The following is a 23,195-nucleotide window of genomic DNA, read 5'->3' as shown; positions in this document are numbered from 1 at the left end:
AAAGTCTGCTGAGAAATTAACAAAAACAGCTGCATGTACGAATAATTCTTTTGTATATGCATTGTGTTCAGAAGGGCCTTACCAGCAATTGAAGAAGATGCAGTTATGTCTTGAGGATCCAGTAAATTTCAATATTTGGCCCTTCTCTTCTATAAAAACAGAAAGAATACAATTTTAGAGCTCAATGATAGCACATTAAGTAAAATATTACACTCAAAATTTCTGAAACGGTGATTCAAAGTACATATGGTATCGTAGGAGAATTTAATTTCACCTGGTTCCCTGTAGATGCTCTAAAGTGGAATACCTTCAGTTTTCCTATACACTAATAAAATTGTGTGAAACATATTATGGTAGATCTCAGTTCTCTCATGTTAGTTTTAAAGATGTTAAAACTAGATATAATATAACCAAACAAGAATTTCTTAAAAGTATGCATATATTGTTTTTTTGAAGCTAAATACACCACATAAATGGCACCCAATACCATCAGCAATACATTATAATATTTAGGTTCTGCACTTGCTTTCTTAATATTTGCTTTATAATCGCTCTTTGTGGGAGAACTGAAGGAGTACAAGATTAAAATGTGTGTCAAGGTGATTACCAGACTGACAATAATAATCCACTTATTTTCAAGTAAGCTCCTCATATTGCTAGCACCGTATTAGTTGCTGATACCTATAGATAAGAATTAACACCTAAGATTTATCTTCCACATGACGCTTTGCTTGGAAAATTGCAATACATTTCATTTCATAAAGCTTTATTCGGAGCATATAAAACATGTCCATAAAAGCACACATGGTTACAGATACTAACAATTCTTACAAAATTTCATTAAAAAAAGCACACAATAAAAACAATATAGAATAACAATTATTAATTACAAAGAATTCATTACACAATACATATATCATTTGAAAAAAAAAAAAAAAAAAAACATATGATGCAAAATATCCAGAGGGGGATGGAATAAATATTTAAAATAGTCCGTTATTTTCAAAAACACATACTTTTCCTAACGCTTATAGCTTTGAGCAGAAAAGTAGCAGTAAAAAAGCAAATGTCCGGGTGATTCAAATTAAAAAGTAGCTTCATAGCATCCGTAGTATTTCTCACTCCAAATCTGTTTAACATAGGCTTCAGGTAGAATTTCCGTAATTCCCTATACAAATCGCATGTTAGTAAAAAGTGCTTAGTGCTTTGTTCTGTTTTATTATCACATTCACATGGGCCAATAGGGCGCAATTTAATATTGGGGCACGCGACCAGATAATGTACTACTCCCATCCTCATTCTGGTTAGTACAAACTGGCGCGAAACTCTTGTTACTTGTGACAAATATTGACTAAAACCGGTAAGTTCATTCATGCTATTGTACAGTGCACATGTAGTTAACTTAGAATCCTCCAGATAATGCCTTTCATTACAGTAATTCAGAAAGACGGTTTTCACATTAGATTTGGATATATCCGAGACACTATAAGGGTCATCAAGCACATTGGCCCCAAGGATCTTTTGAGAGCATTCAATAATATATTTGATCCAGGGGATCTTTAGGTGATGGTCCAATGAAAGACAGTCCTTGATAATTGCTCTATTCAATGAGGTACCATCGCTAAGCCAAATAGAGCGCCACAATAGTAAGGGCCTTAACATAATCAAATCACTCAGGGCTTGGGTCCCTGTTTCCCTGTGGACCAAGGAGTTGGAGGTAGACTTGGGCAAGCACAAGAGCCTTTTCAGGAAGATATTCTCCTCTACTTGTAGGCTCTTTGCAGATGACACACCCCAGACACCTGCCCCATATAGGGCTGCAGAAAGACATTTAGCATGATAGATTTTTAACATGTCTTTAATACGTCTATTCCCCAACTTCTTGGCAAACAAGAAGACCCCATTGGCACTCCTAATCATCTTTGTTCTGACGACTTTGTGTTCAGTGGCCCAGCTCCCATTATTAGAAAAGGTAATTCCTAGGTAACAAAAATGTTCAACTATTTTAACCCGTTCACCCTCAATCAGATATTGAGTTTTACCTTTAGTTTTTACTTTTCCCGGTCCGCACTCCATTACATATGTTTTAGACTTATTAATCACCATTTTCCTATTTTTGATGAAAGATACAAAACAATCCATCAAACGTTGAAGACCCAGGGGGGTCCTTGACAGTAACACTGCGTCGTCCGCATAGAGTAGTACAGGTATATTAAAATTGTTAACTCTCGGGACGTCCGCAGCGACTGCTTGCAGGGCAGATTCAACCTCATTAATGAAAAGAGTAAAAAGCAGGGGTGCTAAAACGCACCCCTGTCTTATACCTCTTCTAATCCCAAACATTGTTGTACATTCCCCATTGGGTCCATAACGGACGCTGGTGCGGAGCTTTTCATACAGGCGGGCTAGAAAATATATTATGCCTTCAGGTGCCCCCATTTCCAATAATTTGACCCACAAAATAGCGTGATCCACCAAATCAAAAGCACTACTAAGGTCGGCGAAACATAAATAAAGCGACCCTTTTTTTGCCTGGGTATATTTCCCTACCAATAGCTCTAAATTCAGACACTGTTCGATGGTGCCGCGGCCTTTTCTAAAACCAAACTGACAGTTACTTAGGATCTCATTGGTTTCTGCCCACTCCTCTAATCTTACTAAGAGGACCCTACTCATAATTTTAACAGATGAGTCCAGTAGGGATATTGGTCGGTAATTTTTTGCATCCCCCCGATCACCTTTCTTATAAATGGGGATGATTATTGACTCTTCCCATGATGGCGGTATTTTACAGCATATGGCTGCATTAAAGATTTTGGTCAGCAATGGACCCCAAATCTCCGGTGCAGTCCTATACACGTCCATGGGAACGCCATCCGGGCCCTGGGCCTTACCTCCTTTACTGGTTCTTATACTAGCCATAACTTCTTCAATAGTAATATCTAATACTAATATTGGCCAGCCTTCTACATGTGAAACTGTTAAATTACTAGAGTCGAAAATATTGGAAAAATGACTAATCCACGACTCCATACTCACGTTAGATGTGAGTTCTGGGACCTTGTCATCTTTTAGGAATGGGTTATTCACCGTGGACCAGAACAGGGAACAGTTATTCGTATCTGCGGCTTGGGTAAGGTTATCCCAGGCTTCCTGCTGTAATTCTGCTTTTCTACGTTTGAGGGTCATATTATATCCCTGTCTAAGTTGGGCCACCAAGTTCTTATCCCTTGGTTTGGCAGCTAGTGCATTTTTAAGATCAGTCCGGGCAGTAGAGCAAGCATGATCAAACCAGCCCCTTTTACACCTAGCCTTTGCCCCTGCCTTTTTAGTGAACTTCTTGTTGATGATTGAGTTAATTTTGTTAAAGTGGTCAACACTGTCAGACGAGGCCTCATCCTGTTCTAATATTGCCACAATCTCTAACACACAACTAGAAATGATGGAGTCTGATGTTATTTCCGCTTTTTCTCCCTTCCACCTCAGTCTATATCCATTCTGTCTATGGGGTTCAATGTTAACAATTATATCCTGTTCACTACCATAAACATTTTCCCAAAAAGTTAATTCGGTGGTCAGACAGTTACGGTCACTTAACATAATATCAATCACCTTAGGCATGGGGTATAACGGAGCAATGGTTGAAGACATGCACATAAAATCGATAATCGTGTTGGCGCCCCTTCCTATAAAAGTTGGTATATTTTCATCCATATCATTTTTAGCATTGTCCATAATTTCCATGTCATATTGTACCAGAAAATTATTCAAGGTTTCCCCATAGGTGTGATGAGGAAAATGGACTTCAGCTACCCCCAGTCGGTTATACACACCGCATACCTTCTGAGTGGAAAGTGGGCACACAGAAACATTAAAATCCCCCACAAAAACAAATTCAAATACACCAAGAGAACAAAATTGCAATACATTTCCAATGCCTTCAAGTTAATAATGACATGCAGAACACAAGAAAACTCACAAACAAATTTATAAAGTAAATAGTGCAAAATACTATTTAATAAGATGGTATGAGAACAACAAAAATCCCTTCATTAGACCTGTAGATTTGCGATTTTAAAGTTTAAGTAGATATAGAGCCTAAAAGCACTAAGCACCACTCACGGTCATTTGGTTGAGCTAGACCAGAAGGAGGTCACAAGTTCAGGCCTACCATAATGGACTTCAGGCCAGATCTCGGACCCAGGTTAGTCCTGCTGAAACGAATTACCTTATCAAAGACCAGTGTGAAGAGTTCAGTTTGTGGTGGAAGAGACAGAGAGGAGCAGGAAAAGTGTAGCAGATGGTCATTGCTGGAGCACATACAGCTGACCAGGCGAGCAAGCCAGGCTGTTGTCTCTATATTGCGAACAGCTAATCTAGTGTCGCAGGGAGTCCTGGCGGTGCTTCGAATTGGTGTTCACCGCTGCTTGGCTTTGCTGTAGTGAGAAGTGCAGACCTGGCACTGCTGATCACTGCTAGTGGTCGCTATAGCGTGAAAAGATGGGTTCATTGGCGCTTTGCATAGGAGTTCATCACAGGCAGCAGAATCTTGGTGTGACCAGGCCCATTCGCAGTTTCAAAGAGACCAGAACTTCAGGATGTACTCTTTAGTCTTAGGAGGAGCAAAGCTGATGCCAGCCAAGGGTCCAGGACCTGAGGAGATATCTCTTGGGGACCAGGAACTCACTCCAGCAGAGACCAGCAATGATCTTACAGGTCCAGTTGCAGATCCAGGAGGGTACAGTGCAGCAGGTCAGCTAGGCAGTTGTAGGGAGGCCTCTAGAGCTTGTTGTGTCCCTGCAGCTCAGACAGGAGGTCAGCCAACTGACCCTTGGAGTCCCTCAGGTTAGCCTGAGATAAAGGGAACATAGCCTTCCTTCCAAGAGCAGCAGGGTAGTCCTCTGGTAGCAGCAGGGCAGTCCTCTTGTGGCAGGGCAGTCTTTCTTCAGTAATATCTATAGGTCCAGGAGTGTACAGATGAGTTGCTCTGGAGGTCCAATATTTATAACTGATGCCTGCCTTTGAAGTGGAGGAATTCTGTATACTACCCACACATCTGGGTCTAGAAAGTTATTCCCTTCCCCTGTCAAGGCTCCAAGAAGTATGGGGTGGCAAAAGACAGGTCAGGCTTCATTCCTTTGTGTGTGTATAAGGCAGAGTCCTTTGAAGTGCAAGTGAGGCTGAGTGCAGATCCTCTGAGTCATCCTGCAAAGATAGCCCATCCTTTCCAGACGTAAGCATCATTTGTCTCACTATCTGGAAGGAATACACAAACCCCAGCAGTAACGAAATGTTCAGTCATGTGACCCAGAGCACAGGCAGAAGGCACAAACCTTAGGACAAGAAAATTCCAACTTTCTAAAAGTGGTATTTTCAGAATTGTGACTTAAAGTCCACATTTTCCATTAAAGAGGATTTTATATTACAACTCAATTGAGTGTAAACGTCAAATCTCTATCTGCTCCCAATCAAAGGTCATTATGCATTAAATGCAATAAGGTAACCCAATGTTAGTCAATGGGAGAGATAGGACTTATAACAGTGAAAAATCGAATTAAAGAATTTTTTACTGCTAAGGACATGTAAAATTTAAGCCCACATGTCCTAGTTTTTAATAACAATGCAACCTGCTGTATGAGCCTTTAGTGCCTAGTTTAAGGATGAGATATATATATATATATATATATATATATATATATATATATATATATATATATATATATATATATATATATATATATATATATATATATATATATATATATATATATTTATATATATTTATATTACCCACTGGCGGTCGCCAGTAGGTAGTTATAGTTAGAACCTATTTTCCATTGGGAAATCTGCACAATTCTATTTGGAATAACTTTGGCGCCGGTTCACAAATCTTTGCGACAGTTTCAAAACTCGTGGGGCGCTCTGGTCTGCTCCTATCCTAAAAGTTTGAGAGTGATTCGTCAAGCGGGGGCTGAGAAAAAAGGGGGTTCCCAAAACGTGTTTTCCCCGTGCAATTCCCCATAGGAACTGTTCATCGCAGCTACAGCCCGAACTGCTAAACGGAATTATGCCAAATTTGGCAAAGAGGAAGACCTCAGTTCAGACTCATGCATTTTGCTGATATGGTGTAAATCTGTTCAGTAGTTCCTGAAAAAATGACATTTAAAAGTACATATATATCTATTGCCGCGCAGGATCCGCGCATCCTGAGCGCACCCTAAGCGCACCTTCCCGATCACGCGCTGAATGCTAATTGGCTGTCAAGTAGGTGTCAACATTCGAAACCAGGAAGTGTTGGCAGCCATTTTGTGCCACAGTAGAAACGAGGGACTTAAAATGAGTGGAATAAGTGTTCAAAATATATAAAGGGGGCAGGTTAGAAATATTTTGACCCTCTAGACGTGCTTAGGAGGTCCTAGATGGACCCCTAGGGCCCCCACATTTTTTTTTTAAATACCGCAAAGTACACGCAGGGTGCGCGGATCCTGCCGTAAACAAAAAATAAATATAACGGAGCTTTTTTTATAATTAACCCCTGTGGGGGCCAAATCCAGCGGGCACATTTTAAAAATGTATGGGGGGCCGAATGGTACCCCCCAGCCCTGGGGACCGCCACCTCGGGACTATACAAAAAATGGTTGGGGGGGCTCCAAGGCTCCCCCCAGCAAAATTCGTGGTTGGGGGGTGTCAATAACCCCCCCAAGCCCCGGGGACGACGACCCCCGGAGCTTTGTGTATAGTTGGTGGGGGACCCGGCGGGCCCCCCTCCTGGAGCCTTGTTGTGGCCCTGGGGACCACCATCCCCCGGGGCCAGCTCCTGCAGTGTCCTAGGGTGCCCACCCCTGGAACACTGTAGTGTGCTATGGGATGGCGGGAGCCGAGGCTTTCACCCTCTCATAGCAAACTTGGTTTGGATTTTGAAAGAGAGATCAGGGAAACCTGCTCTCTCTTTCAAAATCCAAACCATATTGCTTTTCCACACAGGGAGCTGCATATTAGTAGCTCCCCTTGTGGAAAAGCAATGCCGGCTCCTGAAGGACGTGCGGAGCCGGCGGGACCGTGGGGGCATTGGGGCTCCCCCCATGGTCCCCAATGTTTTATATAAGCCCCGGGGGATGGGGTCCCCGGGGATAATAGAAATGAGTGATTAATGCTAGTTTTTTTACAGTAAAATTAGGAGTTGCGTACCCAGTGCGTTGCTCAATGCAGCCCCATGGTGTGCACGCATTGGATGCATGATTCATAACCTGTAAGGTGCGCGACTCCACTCGTTTGGTGTACGACTTCTATGCGTTCAGTGCACGACTCTGACGAGTTGGGTGCGCGACTCCAAGCAAAAAAACAAATAATATTTTTCAGATATACATCAAGCTTATGTGTTTAGTTCTTAGGTGGCTCTAAAAAGAGCCCTTGTATTTATTGAGAGATTTTGGTACCTACAAGTAAGTACCTATGCAGAGTCTAAAGTTCAAGAGGAAGACTCTGTTACCCTCATCTGTAAAATGTACACCATCTCTCCTATAGATGCCATCCATATTGAAACACAGATTGTTATGGTCAATGGACCCCATTCTATAATCTCGGAGAAAATCAGAAACAGATTTATTGACATGTTTCCTAGCTTTCTCAATCTGTGGACAAAATTGATTGGATCAGTTCAATTTCTGCCTTTGGCATATGTTAGAATAGACGAAGGCAGTTTGGGGGAAAAGTGACATCAATTCTGTAAAGGAGTCCTTTATAAGCATTTCCAGACCTACCCCAGTGAAAGTGCATAGGTAATTGCCACAACAGTGCACAATTATGAGGTCAGGGTGTTGGATATGCATGTTTTTTATTGGCTTACAAAAAGTATTTGAAAGGAACATTACATAGGATACGTTGATATTTTGAAAAGTCAAGCACACTTGCTGTTTGGATTAGAAACATTGTGTGCTGAACTTGTGACCTGTGAGTTCAGTTAAGTGTTCCATGAACTGTTTCTATGGTAACAGGCAGTGAGCAGATTGGGGATAGGGTTCAAATTTATGTCACTTGGAATCGGCTGAAATGTGTAACCAATAGAAATGTGTGTTAGCTTTTGAATTAATGTGGGAAGCAATGTGATTTGATATTTTCATGTATATGTGTGCAGAATGAGAGGGAAAGCTTGCCATTTTATTGGTTTTGCTAAGAGCTTCAGAGTACAGAGATTCTGTATAAGAACATCTGGTGTGTGACTGACATACTTCTTAATCTACAAATCAATTTGAAACGTAACTTATTCTTTTGTGAGAGGTTGTATGTGGTGTGTTAGTTTTTAATAAGATTAATGTGTTTCTCTTGGTAAAGTCCAGGAAGTAGTCTAGCTTGTTTAGAATCTCATGATGAGACTGTGTTCTAAAATATGTGGAATGTGTGCATTTATGTCACATGTTCCAGAGTACTAAATGTTTGTTGGTAAAGTGCAAGGGATACTTTTATTTGTCCAGAATCACACTGTGAGTCAGTGTACATTTGGGAACTGTTATGAGAAAAGCCTGTGGACGTTTCATGTGTTTGCTGATATGTAACTGGTTAAAAACCTATGCGGTTGCCAAGTTTTGGTATAATTTGAAAGCAGTTATTGTTTATGTATTTGTAAAATGAGTAAGGTTTCCCCAGTACACTGCATTTCTAAAATATGTGGAATGTGTGCAGTTATGTCACCTGTTCCAGACTACTAAATATTTTTTGCTAAAGTGCAAGGGATGCTGTTATCTGTCTAGAATCACACTGTGAGTCAGTGTGCATTTGGGAAAATTGAGAGAGAATTATTTGGTTGCTTGATGTGTTTGCAGACATATAAGTGCTTAAAAAACTATTTTGTTGTTAAGTTTTGGTAGAATTAGAAAATAGACATTGCTTATGCATTTGGAAAATGAGTTAGCTTTAACACTGAGATGCAGTACTAAAATATGTCGAATGTGTGCAGTCATCTTAGTTTTTCTAGATCAGTTAATGTGTTTTGATAAAGTTCAAGGACTAGTCTTGGTTGTCTAGAATCACACTGTGAGTCTTTGTACATTTGGGAACTGTAGTGGGAGAAGCATTTGGGTGGTTCATGTGTTTGCAGACACATAAGTGCTTAAAAACCTGCAATTGTGTGAGCGTGCATGACAAAAAAAGTCCAAAGATCACAGAGTTCCTTTATTTCATGTTGATGTCCAAACAAATTCTTTAATTTCCAACTAACGCGTTTCGTTCTCCATCAGAGAACTTCATCGGGGCTTATTGTTAGTAAGACGCCGTTCTGTACGGAGAAAAAATATCAATCAATTTTCGTTTGTTCACAAAAGCATGTAGACGGTCCCAGACGGAAGCTCTTAATCCTTTGATAAGTGCTGGAGTTTGACAATTGAACTCTGAGAATAAAAACATATACCCATCACAGCGGTGTCACTCTTGTCCGTATTCTATTTGGCGTGCGGACATGAATATTTATCCTCCTTGGTCTGATGAAATCAAAAGTGTACCTGACTAAATAATATAGTCCCGGACATCAAAGTAATCCTGTTATTCACAAAAATGGAACCGACAATAGCAAAAGAGGTCCTTATGCGGGACCGCTAGATTGTAGCGGGAAAGTTCCCAAGGCTTTGATATGCCTGATCATAAGTGCTTAAAAAGTTTCTAGTTGTCAAGTTTTGATAGAATTAAAAATAGTCATTGTTTATGTATTTACAAAATGAGTTAGGCTTTAACTGTAAAATAATGAATTGAAACTCCTATGCACTATACATGTGGTAGTCTAACCACCTTCACACTTGTGTTTCATGCCAATTGCCCAGTTAGTATCCATACACTCCAGCAAACACCCTGTGAGTGTTCTTGAAATCCCATAGTGACTCTTTCAGTATCACGTACTAATCCATTCACTAAAGTAAAACTCAACCAATAATACATTCACCCAGTGTATCTCCTTATAGTACCGTAATCATTCAGTCAGTATACATGTACTCATGCAGTGAGCTAGGCTTTAGAACACAGAGTGCTTCAAACTCTTAAGCACTATGCATGAAGTGGTGTAACCACCTTCACACTTGTATTTCAGGCCTACAATTCCCCAGTTAGTATCCATACACTCCAGCAAACACCCTGTGAGTGCTCTTGCAATCCCATAGTGACTCATTCACTAACCTAAAACTAAATTAATTATGAATTCACCCACAGACTCTCCTTATAGTACTGTAATCATTCATTCAGTATACATGTACTCATGCAGTGAGTCAGCAATTACGGCACGGACCGTTTCAAACTCCTATGCACTATGCATGGGTGATCTAACCACCTTCACACTTGTCTTTCAGGCCTATAATTCCCCAGTTAGTATACCTAAACTCCAGTAAACACCCTGTGAGTGCTATTGCAATCCCATAGTGACTCTTTCAGTACCATGTACTAATCCATTTGCTGAACTGAAACTAAATAAATTATGAATTCACCTATTGACTCTCCTTATAGTACTGTAATCATTTAGTCAGTATACATGTTCTCATGCACTGAGACAGGATTGAGGGCACAGACCGTTTCAAACTCCTATGCACTATACATGTAGTGGTCTAACCACCTTCACACTTGTCTTTCAGGCCTACAATTCCTCAGTTAGTATCCATACACTCCAGCAAACACCCTGTGAGTGCTCTTGCAATCCCATAGTGACTCTTTCAGTACCATGTACTAATCCATTTGCAAAACTAAAACTAAATAAATTATGAATTCACCCACAGACTCTCCTTATAGTACTGTAATCATTCAGTCAGTATACATGTGCTCATGCACTGAACCAGGATTTAGAGCATGGACAGTTTTAACCTCCCATGTACTATGCATGTAGTGGTCTAATTACCTTCACACCTGTCTTTCAGGCCTATAATTCCCCAGTTAGTATGTATACACTCCAACAAACACCCTGCGAGTGCTCTTGCAATCCCATAGTTACTCTTTCAGTACCATGTATTAATCTATTCGCTAAACTAAAATTAAATAAATTATGAATTCATCCACTGTCTCTTCTTATATTACTGCAATCATTTAGTCAGTATACATGTACTCATGCAGTGAGCCAGGATTTAGGGCACGGACTGTTTCAAACTCCTATGCACCAGGCATGTGGTGGTCTAATCACCTTCACACTTGTCTTTCAGGCCTATAATTCCCCAGTTAGTGTCCCTACACTCCAGCAAACACCCTGTGAGTAATCTTGCAATCACATAGTGACTCTTTCAGTACCACATACTAATCCATTCACTAAACTAAAACTAAATAAATTATGAATTCACCCACAGACTCTCCTTATAGTACTGTAATCATTTAGTCAGTATACATGTACTCATGCACTGAGCCAGGATTTAGGGCACGGACCATTTCAAACTCCTATGCACTATGCATGTAGTGGTCTAACCACCTTCACACTTGCCTTTCAGGCCTACAATTCCCCAGTTAGTATCCATACACTCCAACAAACACCCTGTGAGTGCTCTTGCAATCCCATAGTGACGCTTTCAGTACTATGTACTAATCCATTTGCTAAACTAAAACTAAATAAATTATGAATTCACCCACTGACTCTCCTTATAGTATTGTAATAATTCAGTCAGTATACATGAACTCATGCACTGAGCCAGGATTTAGGGCAAGGACCGTGTCAAACTCCTATCCACTATGCATGTAGTGGTCTAACCATCTTCACACTTCTCTTGTAGGCCTATAATTCCCCAGTTAGTATTCACACACTCCAGCAAACACCCTGTGAGTGCTATTGCAATCCCATAGTGACTCTTTCAGTACCATGTACAAATCCATTCACTAAAGTAAACGTCAATGAATTATGAATCCACTCACTGCCTCTCCTTATAATACTGTAATCATTAATTCAGTATGTATGTGCTCATGCAGTGAGCCAGGCTTTAAACTGGTATGCATTATGCATGTAGTTATGTAACCACCTTTACACTTGTGTTTCAGGCCTACAATTCCCCATTAGTATCTATGTAGAATGTGTTTGTATAGTAATAGAAAAGTATGATTTATAAAGTTATTAATATACTTTTATTTATATTTATTTTTTACAGATATTTTTTATCATTATTAAAATTAAGTTATCATGCCTGAGAAAAACAGAAGAAGAAAAAGAGAGCTAAAGGACAGTTATTTGAAGAAAACTCAACAAGTAATTGATGACCAAAATAATGTGACTAAAATAAGAAAATGTACTGGCAAGACCACTAACAAATTTATTAAAATTTTTACTAGACTCAGAACGAATATTAAAAATGTTAAAATCACTGAAAAGGTACCAAGCACAAAAAAGTGCAAAAAATAGGAAAGGAAAAAAAGCAATATACATACAAAGGATACAACTAATAGCAAAAGAAGAGAAAATCAATATAAGGAAATACGTAAAAAAAGAAAATATAATGGAGTAGTGCATAATTTGCTGAAAGATATGAAGAAATATAAAAAGAGAGCACTGATTTATAAAAAGAAGAAGCATATTGAATCTACTGTCGAAAAGGCTTATGAAGTAAAGAGGAAATTATTCATTTTCATTTTAAACAGAATTCGATCACTAGATAAAATCCATTTAATGAAGGCCAAAACTAAGAACAAAAGAGTAATTAATAGAACTAATTTTTGTGATTTTTTTGGTGAGAATGGAAACACAGTTCAAGTTCAGAACCTTTCTTTAATGAAGAGAATTATTTTCAGACCAATGATTTGTTGCATGCAGTTGACACCAGTGGTCGAGCTTATGAAGTTAGAAATGGTTGTCCAATTGCGAAAGACAAAATCGTTCCCAGAAATTCAGAAGAAGTGATAGCTGATGACGTTCTAGCTCGACGTTCTAAAGCCCCAGTGTTCACTTGGGATTGCAGAGGTATTTGTAGGGTATGACAGGAATCTATTGATCTTTTACGCAATTTCTTACGAGAATATAGTAAAAAAAAGTATAAACAAAAGATTAAGATGTTGCAAGGACTAGACCCTTGCAGAGTAAGAAGAAATACTGGTTTGCAAGGTCATTCTCTGGCTTGTCTTTCTAGGAAAGTATGTCAAAATGTTTTTCACCATTTCAGGATGTTGGCAGTACATCATACTCAAGTGCGGAAGTTAGTCAGAAGATTATATTAGGCAAAAAGTCCAGCACTAAAGTTAAATCAGTTGATCAGTGCTCTTTTGCATGGGTCAGTATCCGATGTGAAGAAGGTTTGTGATGAAATTGAGTTTTGTTACTTTGGTCCTGAACAAGAGAGTGCAGAAACTGAGACATTAATGGAAGAAAATGTTGAAGAGAATGTTGAACATAGTTGTACAAAAAAGTTTGAAGGTGAAATTACAAAGTTTAGGGTGATTTAAGGTCACAGGCCAAATAATTCTTGTATATCACTATAAAAATCAGACTAGGAGTGTTGATCTGTATTTAAAAAGTGAAAAAGAAAATAATGATAAGTAGAAGGAATTTGCAACTTATTTGTTGGTAAAGAAATTGTTTTGATTTGGGTTCAGATCAGTGTATTTGTAAATATTCTTATAACAAATTAGATGAGAACAAAATGCCTGCTCGAGCTGTGCATAATAATTTAGAGTTAGTTGCTATTCCTCCAGAACTGATAGATTTAAATATCTATGAGTCTATTCTCATTCAATGTGTGTACCCGTTTCAGGCTATTGTTCGTATCGAGCCTAAAACAGGTAAATTGCCTACTTCAGATTTACAAAGTGGATTAAAAGGAAGAGCTGTGTATTTACCGTTAGATTTAAAGAAAAATATTGTAACTATTGGTGTAGAGAGTGTAGAAAGTGAACCACTAGTTATTCTTGTTAATGGATTGCTGACTAAGAGTAAGAAAATCTGGCAGGAGTTAGTGGATGTTAGGAAAGTATAACAATAGCCTGAAAGGGTGCACACATTGAATGAGAATAGACTCACAGGTATTTAAATCTATCAGTTCTGGAGGAATAGCAGCTAACTCTAAATTATTATGCACAGCTCGAGCGGGCATTTTGTTTTCATCTTATTTGTTATAACAATATTTACAAATACGCTGATCAGAAGGCAACTTTGTATTTGATAAAAACAATACGTACTATAAAAATGTTTATATGTGAGAACATGAAATACTTTTAGCAGAAGATACTGAAACATCAAGTGGACAAATTGAAAAAGTGGACATGTCAAGATGTGAAGAAGTCTATGAACATTACAGTGTACATCCACTTCATTCAAAAGAAGTGATGGGGAAATGAAATGAAATGAAAAAGAAATTTCTAAAGCGCACTGCGGCCAAGCGGCTTCCTGGCGCTAAGGAACACATCAGTATCTGCAGAGGAGCCCAGGGGGATTAGCCAGGGAAAGCCTGAAGAAAAAGAAAAGTTTTGAGGGCTTTACGAAAGTGGGAAAAGATGGGGATAGAGCGAATGGAGAGAGGGAGATTGCTCCAAATCTGGGGGGCCCGCACCGAGAAACGAGTGCCCCCGGTGCGGGATTTATGGAAGCGGGGGACGTGAAGAAGAGAAAGAGAAGAAGAGCGGAGAGAGCGACTGGGGGCGTGAGAAGAAATTAAAGAGTTAATGAAAAGCGGGGCAGAACGGGCGTGCGCCCGGAAGGCCAAACATGCAAGTTTAAACTGGGACCTAAAATGAACGGGGAGCCAGTGAAGGGTTTTGAGGGCCGGAGTGATGTGGGAGGATTTGGGAAGACGAGGATAAGACGGGCCGCCTGGTTTTGGATAGCCTGGAGACGGCGAGTTTCGTAGGCAGGGATGCCTACGTACAAGCCGTTTCCATAATCCAGGCGGGATGTAATGAGGGCCGTGATAATGGCTTTGAGAGCATCAACAGAAAAAAACCGGGAAATTTTGCGAATGAGGCGGAGGGAGAAGAAGCAGGAGGAAACAACGGAACTAATTTGGGCATGCATAGATAGATCGTTACTGATCTTGATGCCCAAAGTCCGGACAGAGGAAGCTGGGGAAGGGGGAGGGCCAAAAGAAAGGGGCCAGTGAGCTGAGGACCAGGGATTGAGCGAGCCACCAGTGAGGACGAGCTCTGTCTTGTCGGGATTGAGCTTCAAATGATTGAAGCTCATCCACTGGGAAATGAAAACAAGAGTAGAGCAAAACTTGGGAAGAGAGTCAGTTGGGGAAGAAAGATCAAAGACGAGCTGGAGGTCATCTGCGTAGTTATACACAGAGACCCCCAGCTCGAGAAGGGAAGAGATGAGGGGGCGGATGTAAAGATTGAAGAGAAGGGGGGAAAGGGAAGAGCCTTGAGGTACCCCACATGTGACCGGAAGGGGGGGAGCAGAGAAGTCAGAAAGGTGAACTGCCTGTGATCTGCCCTGAAGAAAGGACACGATCCAGGAGAAGGCAGTGCCTTGGATGCCCGCTGCGCTGACCCGGTCGAGAAGGATGGCATGATCAACCGTATCAAACGCAGCGGACAGATCCAAAAGGACCAAGGCCTGGGGGAGGTTGCTGTCGGCCTTCCCCTTAAGTTCATCCAGGACCTCGAGGACCACACCCTCAGTGGAGTGGCCGGGACTAAAGCCAGCCTGGTGAGAGGCCAGGATATTGTTCTCCTCAATGTAGGTGGAAAGGCAGGATGTCACGTAGCTTTCGAGAATCTTCCCTAGGTAGGGGAGGAGGGAGATCGGCCTGAAGTTCGACGGAAGGGAGGGGTCCAGGTCGGCTTTCTTCAAGATAGGAAAAACAATAGCAGATTTAAAGGAAGAGGGAACGCAGCCCGAAGCCAGGGAAGAGTTAAGAAAAGTGAGGGGAGGGATGGGACAACTGGTGTAGAGAGTTCTGAGGATCCGTGCAGGTGCACAGTCCGTGGGGGAGCCAGACTTGACCTTGACAAGCAGGTTGAGGAAGAGCTCAGATGAGATTGATTCAAAATGATCCAAAGCAGAGGGAGAGGGGTAAGAGTGATCAGGCAAGTCAGGTTGAGGCACTATTGAGTTGTTCCAAATTAAAAAAGCAAAGGAAGTCCCATGAGTGTATGGGAAGGGAGCTTGGAAGCTCGCTGTTTTCCGCAGTTGTTTCCAACAGGAAAAGGTGGACGATATGATGAAGGTCCTGTGCAGATTCCTTTATCTGAATATCGGACAACAAGATTATATGCAGAAGATCCAAGATTTCGACAATGTATCCCTTATATATTTCATCTTTTGTCTGAAAGTGACTTTGCTGGACTTTCATATGCAGTTAATCACATATTGAAAACTGGAGTACATCTGCAAAATGTATCTGCAAAGGATTTTATGGATAAAGTGCATCAGAGAGATGTTCATTTAGAATCTCAGCTGATTAATCTGATGGCATGTCAGCGTGGGACTAATGAATATTGATACCATCGTCATGGAGATCTGAAATGCATGCAACAGAACTTAGGAACCCTAAGCTGTGCTGAGTACGCTTGGGATGATTTACTTGAATTTCTTCGATAGGCAAATTCCAATATAAAAAATATTGAATACAAGACACCTGGAGAATTGTGCTCTTTGGATCCTGTAAATGTATGCAGGTATTTTATTCATAGATTTGAAGCTATGATGTCTTTTACCTGCAATTAAACAAATCCTCCTCTTGGAGAAGTTGTGGATTTCTTTTGGAGAAAGGAGTATCAAGCAAGAGGTGCTCCTCATATGCATATGCTGTCTTGCATGCTTGCTCGAAGCATGGGTGCAGCAGGGGGCTTCTCCTGGATGGGGAGAAACTCTAGGCCAGAGCTTCATTGAAAGGGATTGGTGAAAGCGGGGCCTCGAATCTGGTGCTATCGAATGATAAGTTAAGACTACACTGGAAAGGGGTTGATAGTGATAAAGTACTTTGGGAACTAATTAAGGGCACTATGCATCGTGTTGATTCTTGCCTGTCACTGCAACCCCTACACACAGAGATAATCCAGGATTTTAATCTCTTCTGTCAAGCTATAAAAACACTTCTATCAAAACCCGTACCCCAAATAGTAAGTAGCCCAAGGTGGTTTGACCATGAATGCACATTGGCTAATAGGAACTTACGTAGGGCACTTTCAGCCAACCCGAGGTGCGCAACGGAGGTCCAACTAGCCAGAAAGGAATATGATGTGGTGACTACATATAGAAAGAAGGCCCTCCTGACTGAACGCTGGGAAACCCTTTCTGAGGCGGCCAACATCAAAAAAGGTAACACTTTCTGGGCAGCAGTAAAGGATCTTCGATCAATGGGCCAGCTATCAACCCCGATTAGTTGCAATATTTCTAGTGACGCCTCGGAAAATCACTTTTCAGCAATATACGCTACCCCATTAACGGGGACAGAATCATACGCACCTGGCACTTTAGCCCCAATAGAGATAACCATTACAGAAGTACAAGAGGCCATTTGGCAGAGTCTAGGGAATAAAGCTCCGGGGCCAGACAGGTTCCCAAATGATTTAATTAATTGGAACCCCGATTTTTGGGCCCCACTGCTTCTGAATGTTTTTAATAACCTGACCTCTGCCAATGTATCTGTTACATGGGCCAAGAGTATCATCGTACCGGTTTATAAGAAAGGAGACAGGTCCCGCCATGTAACTGCAGACCTATATCCCTAATAGATAATACTCTAAAAATATTGGGGAGAGTTCTGTATAATAGAATTGTAACATGGACGGAGGACAACGACATTTTGGAACCATGTCAGTTGGGATTCCGGAGCAAGGTGGGAACAGTAGAGCAATGCCTTAACCTTAACTTGGCTATTGGTAAATACACCATTGCACAGAGGTCACCCATTTATATGGCGTTTATGGACTTGGCCACAGCTTTTGACCTCGTTGACAGGGCAAAGTTGTGGACAATCCTTTTGGCGAGTGGGCTGGATGAGCCGTTGGTACATTGTTTAGCGCATCTTCATAAAGATCTTAAGGCACAGGTGAGGATTGGTTTGGGAGGGGAGGTTTTGGGAGCAATTGATGTAGGAAGGGGGGTCAGACAGGGATGTGTCCTGGCCTCCCTTCTCTTCATCATTTATATTAATGGGTTGAACAATTCTCTCAAAACTGCCACCCAAGATGTACCCAAAATGAATGGGAAACCAATCCCCGTACTTTTATATGCAGATGATGCTGTCCTCATAGGCCGGACCCCCAATTCCCAGCGTAATGTGGTCCAAAATGTAACAATTTTATGAATGACTTAGACTTGCGTGTTAACTTCAAGAAATCCTTTTTAATGTGCAGTGGGCCAGAGAAGAGAGAGATAGGTACTATCACAGTAGATAGCCAAAAGTTGACATGTATATGTTCGTTTATTTATTTGGGGTTGGTCTTTGCTGTGAACGGCTCCTGGAGTGAGCATTTAGCCCACTCCAGGAGCAAGTTCTCAAAGGCCACCAATTAAATTTTGAGTCTTCCCTGTCCTAAGACTACCGGGGCCATTTTAGCTATTCAGAAAATCAACAAACTACAGTGTATCCCGGTGGCTACATATGGTGCTGAGATTTGGGGCATAGTAAAAAGTTCATGTATCCAACAAGAAGAAAACAGGTTCTGTAGGAAACTGTTGGGTGTCCCAAACTCGACCCCTCAATACATATGCCACAAGGAACTCAACATTGATTTTATATCTGATTTTATTCGTGCTCGTCCAGCTCGTTTTTGGCTTTCAGTGTGGAAGAACCAAGCATCTTCCCTCACCCGACAGATTATTAGCGACTGTTTAAAGTGTGTCAAGGGGATGGAAATTCCATGGCTAAGAGGTGTGCAACAAAGTTTGAGCAGCATTAATGAAGAACATATCTTCCTAGATCCCAGCACAGCAGAAGTAGTGCCCAAAAAGGAACTGAGGAATGCACTTTACTCTAGTTATAACAAAGAGAGGATTGATTTGGAATCTGGGAAAACATCTGTGCGCAACTATGTGTCTATTGAACACCTTTGTTACCCCCTCTACCTTACCTATGAGTCGCTGGGAGAGGAGCTTATTATGCTGTTTAAGAGCTGGCATTATCAGATTTGCACTTTGTTTACCTCTCGGGTACCACCCCAATCTTAACCAAATATCATGTCCATGTGACGGGAGGAGAGGTCAATCGACTATACATTTTTTATTTTTTTTATAAATATTATATTAAATACTCCATGTGGCTTTTAAATTCTTATTTTAAAAAGAAATGGCCTATTAGCCTGGACGAGGCCTATTTGTGTATAGTAACCCTGGATGATGAAGATTTGATCTTTCACACATGCACTTTTCTTAGAATAGCTATCACAACACGCAGGTCTATGCTGGATACCTGAGCCTCTGGATGTAACTGAAAAATGTTTAACGATTGAATGGTTTTATGTAATATTTTATTATGAGCGAAATCATTATTAACTGGCAGTTTTTTAAGAAATATTAACAATTATGTAATATTTGGTATGTTTATATACGATATTGTATTTTCTTGTATTTGTTATGACTTTGTGCTTTTATGGGTACCGAGGTACCCGAATAAAGTTTAAGAACTGAACTGAATCGAACTTATGCTGTTATGGATCAAGGACACCCCCAAATTTGGAACAGATGCGGATGATACTGTTTTGTCTTTTATTGAAGAATATGCCACATGTGCTATACCCAAAAGCACAGAAGAAAACAACTTAAGACAACAAGTCTTACGATTCCGAAGCCATCGATGTGGAAAATACTGTCGACGAAAGTACAAGTCTAAGGATAAGTTCTATACCAAATGTTGTTTTGCATTTCCACGTCCTGTAATATCCAAAGAAGAGAAAACAGTTTTATGTCATCTATGTGACATACCATCACAAGAAAGTCTCCAAAAAATACCTACAACTTAAGAAGAAGCGAAGAGTCAAAATACATAAATGACTACAATCCATTTATTCTGTCCATGTGGAATGCTAACATGGATATTCAGTATTGCAGACAATTTCATTGCTGTTGCTCGATATGTAACATCCTACATTACAAAATCAGGAAAGACGGAATTGAAGGAAATGTGGGAAGAGATTTCTCACAAGAAGACTCTAAGTAAAAAATTATACAGTTTCAGTTTGAAGATGTTTTTGCATCGAGAAATTGGAGCATATGAATGCTCAGATTGGTTATCATCTGCAAGTCTATATTCCAAATATAGAAGAACAATTTAGGTGATTCTAGGTCTTGCAGCAATGTGAAATCAGGTACTGAAATTTGTTCAAGAAATTGAATATTTAGCAGAAAAAGATCCAGAAAGTACAGATATTTTAAAAACGAATATGTTGGACACATATTACACAAACAGAAGTCATCATCTTGAGAACATGTGTCCCTATGAAGTGCTGCAAAACTACACTTTCAAACGGAATACTACAAAGAACATCAATGATGGAAAATATGGAGTCATTGGCTCCGAAGAATGTTTGGTGAAACAAATGAAAGCAAATTTGAATAATCACAGGAAGCTGAGTTGCGACACTGCTGATAAAAGGGAATTTTACTATTTAGCCCTTTTGTAACTGTTCAAACCTTGGCGTTCTGAACTGGAATTATTTGGAGATTTCCAGAGCTAGGAAAATTCCTTCAATGCTTGTAAAGATACCATACAATTCAGTGCTTTTGCAAATTATGTGAAAATGTTGAATGATGAATTGATCAAGAAGCTACAATTGCAGCTGAGATTGCTAGAGACAGTTCTCAAGACAGTCAAAGTTCTGCTGCGCTGAGTCAAGATCCACTAGGACAACCAATGCTTCAACATAAAGCAGCAATCGCCATAAATGAGGTGGAAACAGCAATGCATCAAGCTCAAGAAGATGTAATGGACTTAGCAAACTTGGAAGAACAATTAAATGTTGAACAGAAAGAAATATATCAGCAAGAGAGACAACAGATTGACCATGGATTTGTTCATGAAAAGAAAGAATGCACATGCACATCATTTCAACCTATCTGAATGTACGTGAGTGGACAAGATGGAACAGGAAAACGTTTCCCAATTAAAGTAATCACCAGTTATCTACAGAAAACAACTGAGTCACATTTGTCTTGTGTTGTAACTACTCCAACTTGGTTGGCAGCACACAACATTAAAGGAATTATATTGCAACGTTTACTAATGCTGCCTGTGGAGCATGAAAACAAGTTGGAATATCACAAGCTATCTGGAGAAGCTTAGTGTGAAGCTTCAAGAGTGCTGAAGAAATGAAACTTCTGATTATTGATGAGGTAAGCATGGTCCTAAACTTAATACTTGCTTTTGTGCATTTAAGAATGAAGCAAATTCTTAAAACAGTATGACGTGTTCTTTGGATGAAAACATGTCATAGTTTTCAGAGATCTATTGCAACTTACTCCTGTAAAAGGGCAACCAGTATTTACAACACTTGCACATGAAGACACCAGAAAGTCTCTGGGTAGTGTTGGAAACGTGAACATTTGGTCATATTTTGAATACAAAGAACTCATTACAAATATGCGACAAGAAAATGATGTTGTTTATGGAACTATTCTTCAAGATACTGACATCACTGATGACATCACTGATGACATCATCCAGTGAATGTGGTTTAGTTTGAAATTTAAATATGTATTATATATATACCAATCTGTATTGAAGATTTAGTGGATATATAACTGTTGGATGGAGGATTTAGTAGCTATCTGACTGTCTGTTTAAGTGAGTAATTAAAAGTGTCTTACTTATTACACGGATTAGTAACAAAACTATGTGAATGTGTGCATCACTGTCTTTTGTTGTATAACATTGTGCATCAGCTGGTCACTAACTACATGAGTGTATATATTAGTTATTGATCAGTTGGGTGAGTATTTGTATGGGACACTGAGTTTGTGTGTGGTTGAATGGTTTGTGTGTAACTCTATGCATTGATGTGTGAATGGGTGATTGACTAGGTGTATAGGTTTAAGAGTGCATGTGGAAACAGTTGTTTGGGTGACTGAATGTATTTATTTGTGTGGGCAAGAGATTATCTAAGATATTCATAAAAATGATATATTTGTACTTATAATAAAATGTTCGTTAAAATGTGACCTAAAAAAAAAATATTTCATTGGTTCATAACATTTCCCACTGTCTCTATTGAAGGACCCCACCCATTTTAATCATTCTTGTTGGAGCATCTTTAGAGAGAAATCTCTTTTCCTACAGGAACCATTTTGCTTGTTTTTTTGGGGTTTTTCAAAAAATATCAAACAAAATGGCATCTGGACAGCAGCAGCAGGAGGAAGTCTCTTCTGGAGAATAATTCTTGCAGAAGGCACCACGTCCACAGAGGCCAGAATCTGTTGTGTGGAAATTCTTTACTTGTCCACCTGGAGAAAAGAAATTAAATGCGAGAAAGGCGGCATGCAAAATTTGTGACCGAGACCTGTCAAGAGGCAGTGAAAAAAAATACTCTTGTGGCACTGCTTCTATGTAGAAGCATCTCCGGACCACACAAGCTCTCAATCTTGCTCGCAGGAAATGAGGCGAGCTGCTTTGAACCCCTCACCTGCTGTGGCAAGTATGTCTGGAGAGTCCTCAGGAACACCTGCAATGGACATTAGGCCAGAATTCGCCTTTCTCGAGCAACACTGCATGAAGTGTAAGAAACATTTGCTTCGTTGAGCAGTCGGTGGATACAGTTTGTAAATGTAAATGTAAATGTAGGAATTTGTAAAGCGCACAGCTACCTCCACCAAAGGTGTCCCGGCGCTGTCCGTATACCGCTTAGGAACCCTTCCTGGCTTTCCTGGGAAATGTCCACTCCTGGGCACCCCCAGGTGCAGCCAGGCATCCCAGCGCTTTTGGGGCCGTTGTGGAGACTAAGCAAGCTATTGCCCAGAGTTGCAGCGTGGGACCCATGATCAGAACAGGTACTGAGGCGAGAATATCCAGTCGGGGGAATTAATGAGCCGGAGACCAGCCGATGCGGGAATCGAACCCTGGTCCCTGGCCAGAGCTCTGCATCAAGGTCTGCCTGCTCTAACCATTGAGCCACACTTCTCCAGTTTGTGGTGCGCCACGCAACCATCGTTGTTAAAAAAAATTGTTTGTTTTTGGAATGATAAGTAATTCCAAAAGTTTCCTGTTTTATTCGTTCTTTTTTGTTCATTTTTTGAAAAAACACAAGAAATTCAAAATTGTTAAAAAAAATAAAAATACAAAATAAAAAAGAAGAAATACAATTTCTTATCAGAACTACCTTATCCGGTT

General features: G+C 40.3%; 1 protein-coding gene across 4 annotated transcripts in view; it reads right to left on the bottom strand.

Moving 5' to 3' along the window:
• The window catches only part of CYSLTR1 (cysteinyl leukotriene receptor 1), a 676,208-nt gene that overhangs the window by 276,645 nt on the left and 376,368 nt on the right, over positions 1-23,195 (bottom strand). For all 4 annotated transcript variants that reach the window (XM_078688519.1, XM_078688520.1, XM_078688521.1 and 1 more), the window contains one exon: positions 83-149. The gene's annotated coding sequence lies outside the window, so the exon portion shown is untranslated. The remainder of the gene's footprint in view (positions 1-82; positions 150-23,195) is intronic.

Source organism: Lissotriton helveticus, chromosome 4_1, assembly GCF_964261635.1.
Source record: "Lissotriton helveticus chromosome 4_1, aLisHel1.1, whole genome shotgun sequence".
Classification (NCBI taxonomy): domain Eukaryota; kingdom Metazoa; phylum Chordata; class Amphibia; order Caudata; family Salamandridae; genus Lissotriton; species Lissotriton helveticus.
This window is presented reverse-complemented; position numbering and strand designations above follow the sequence as displayed.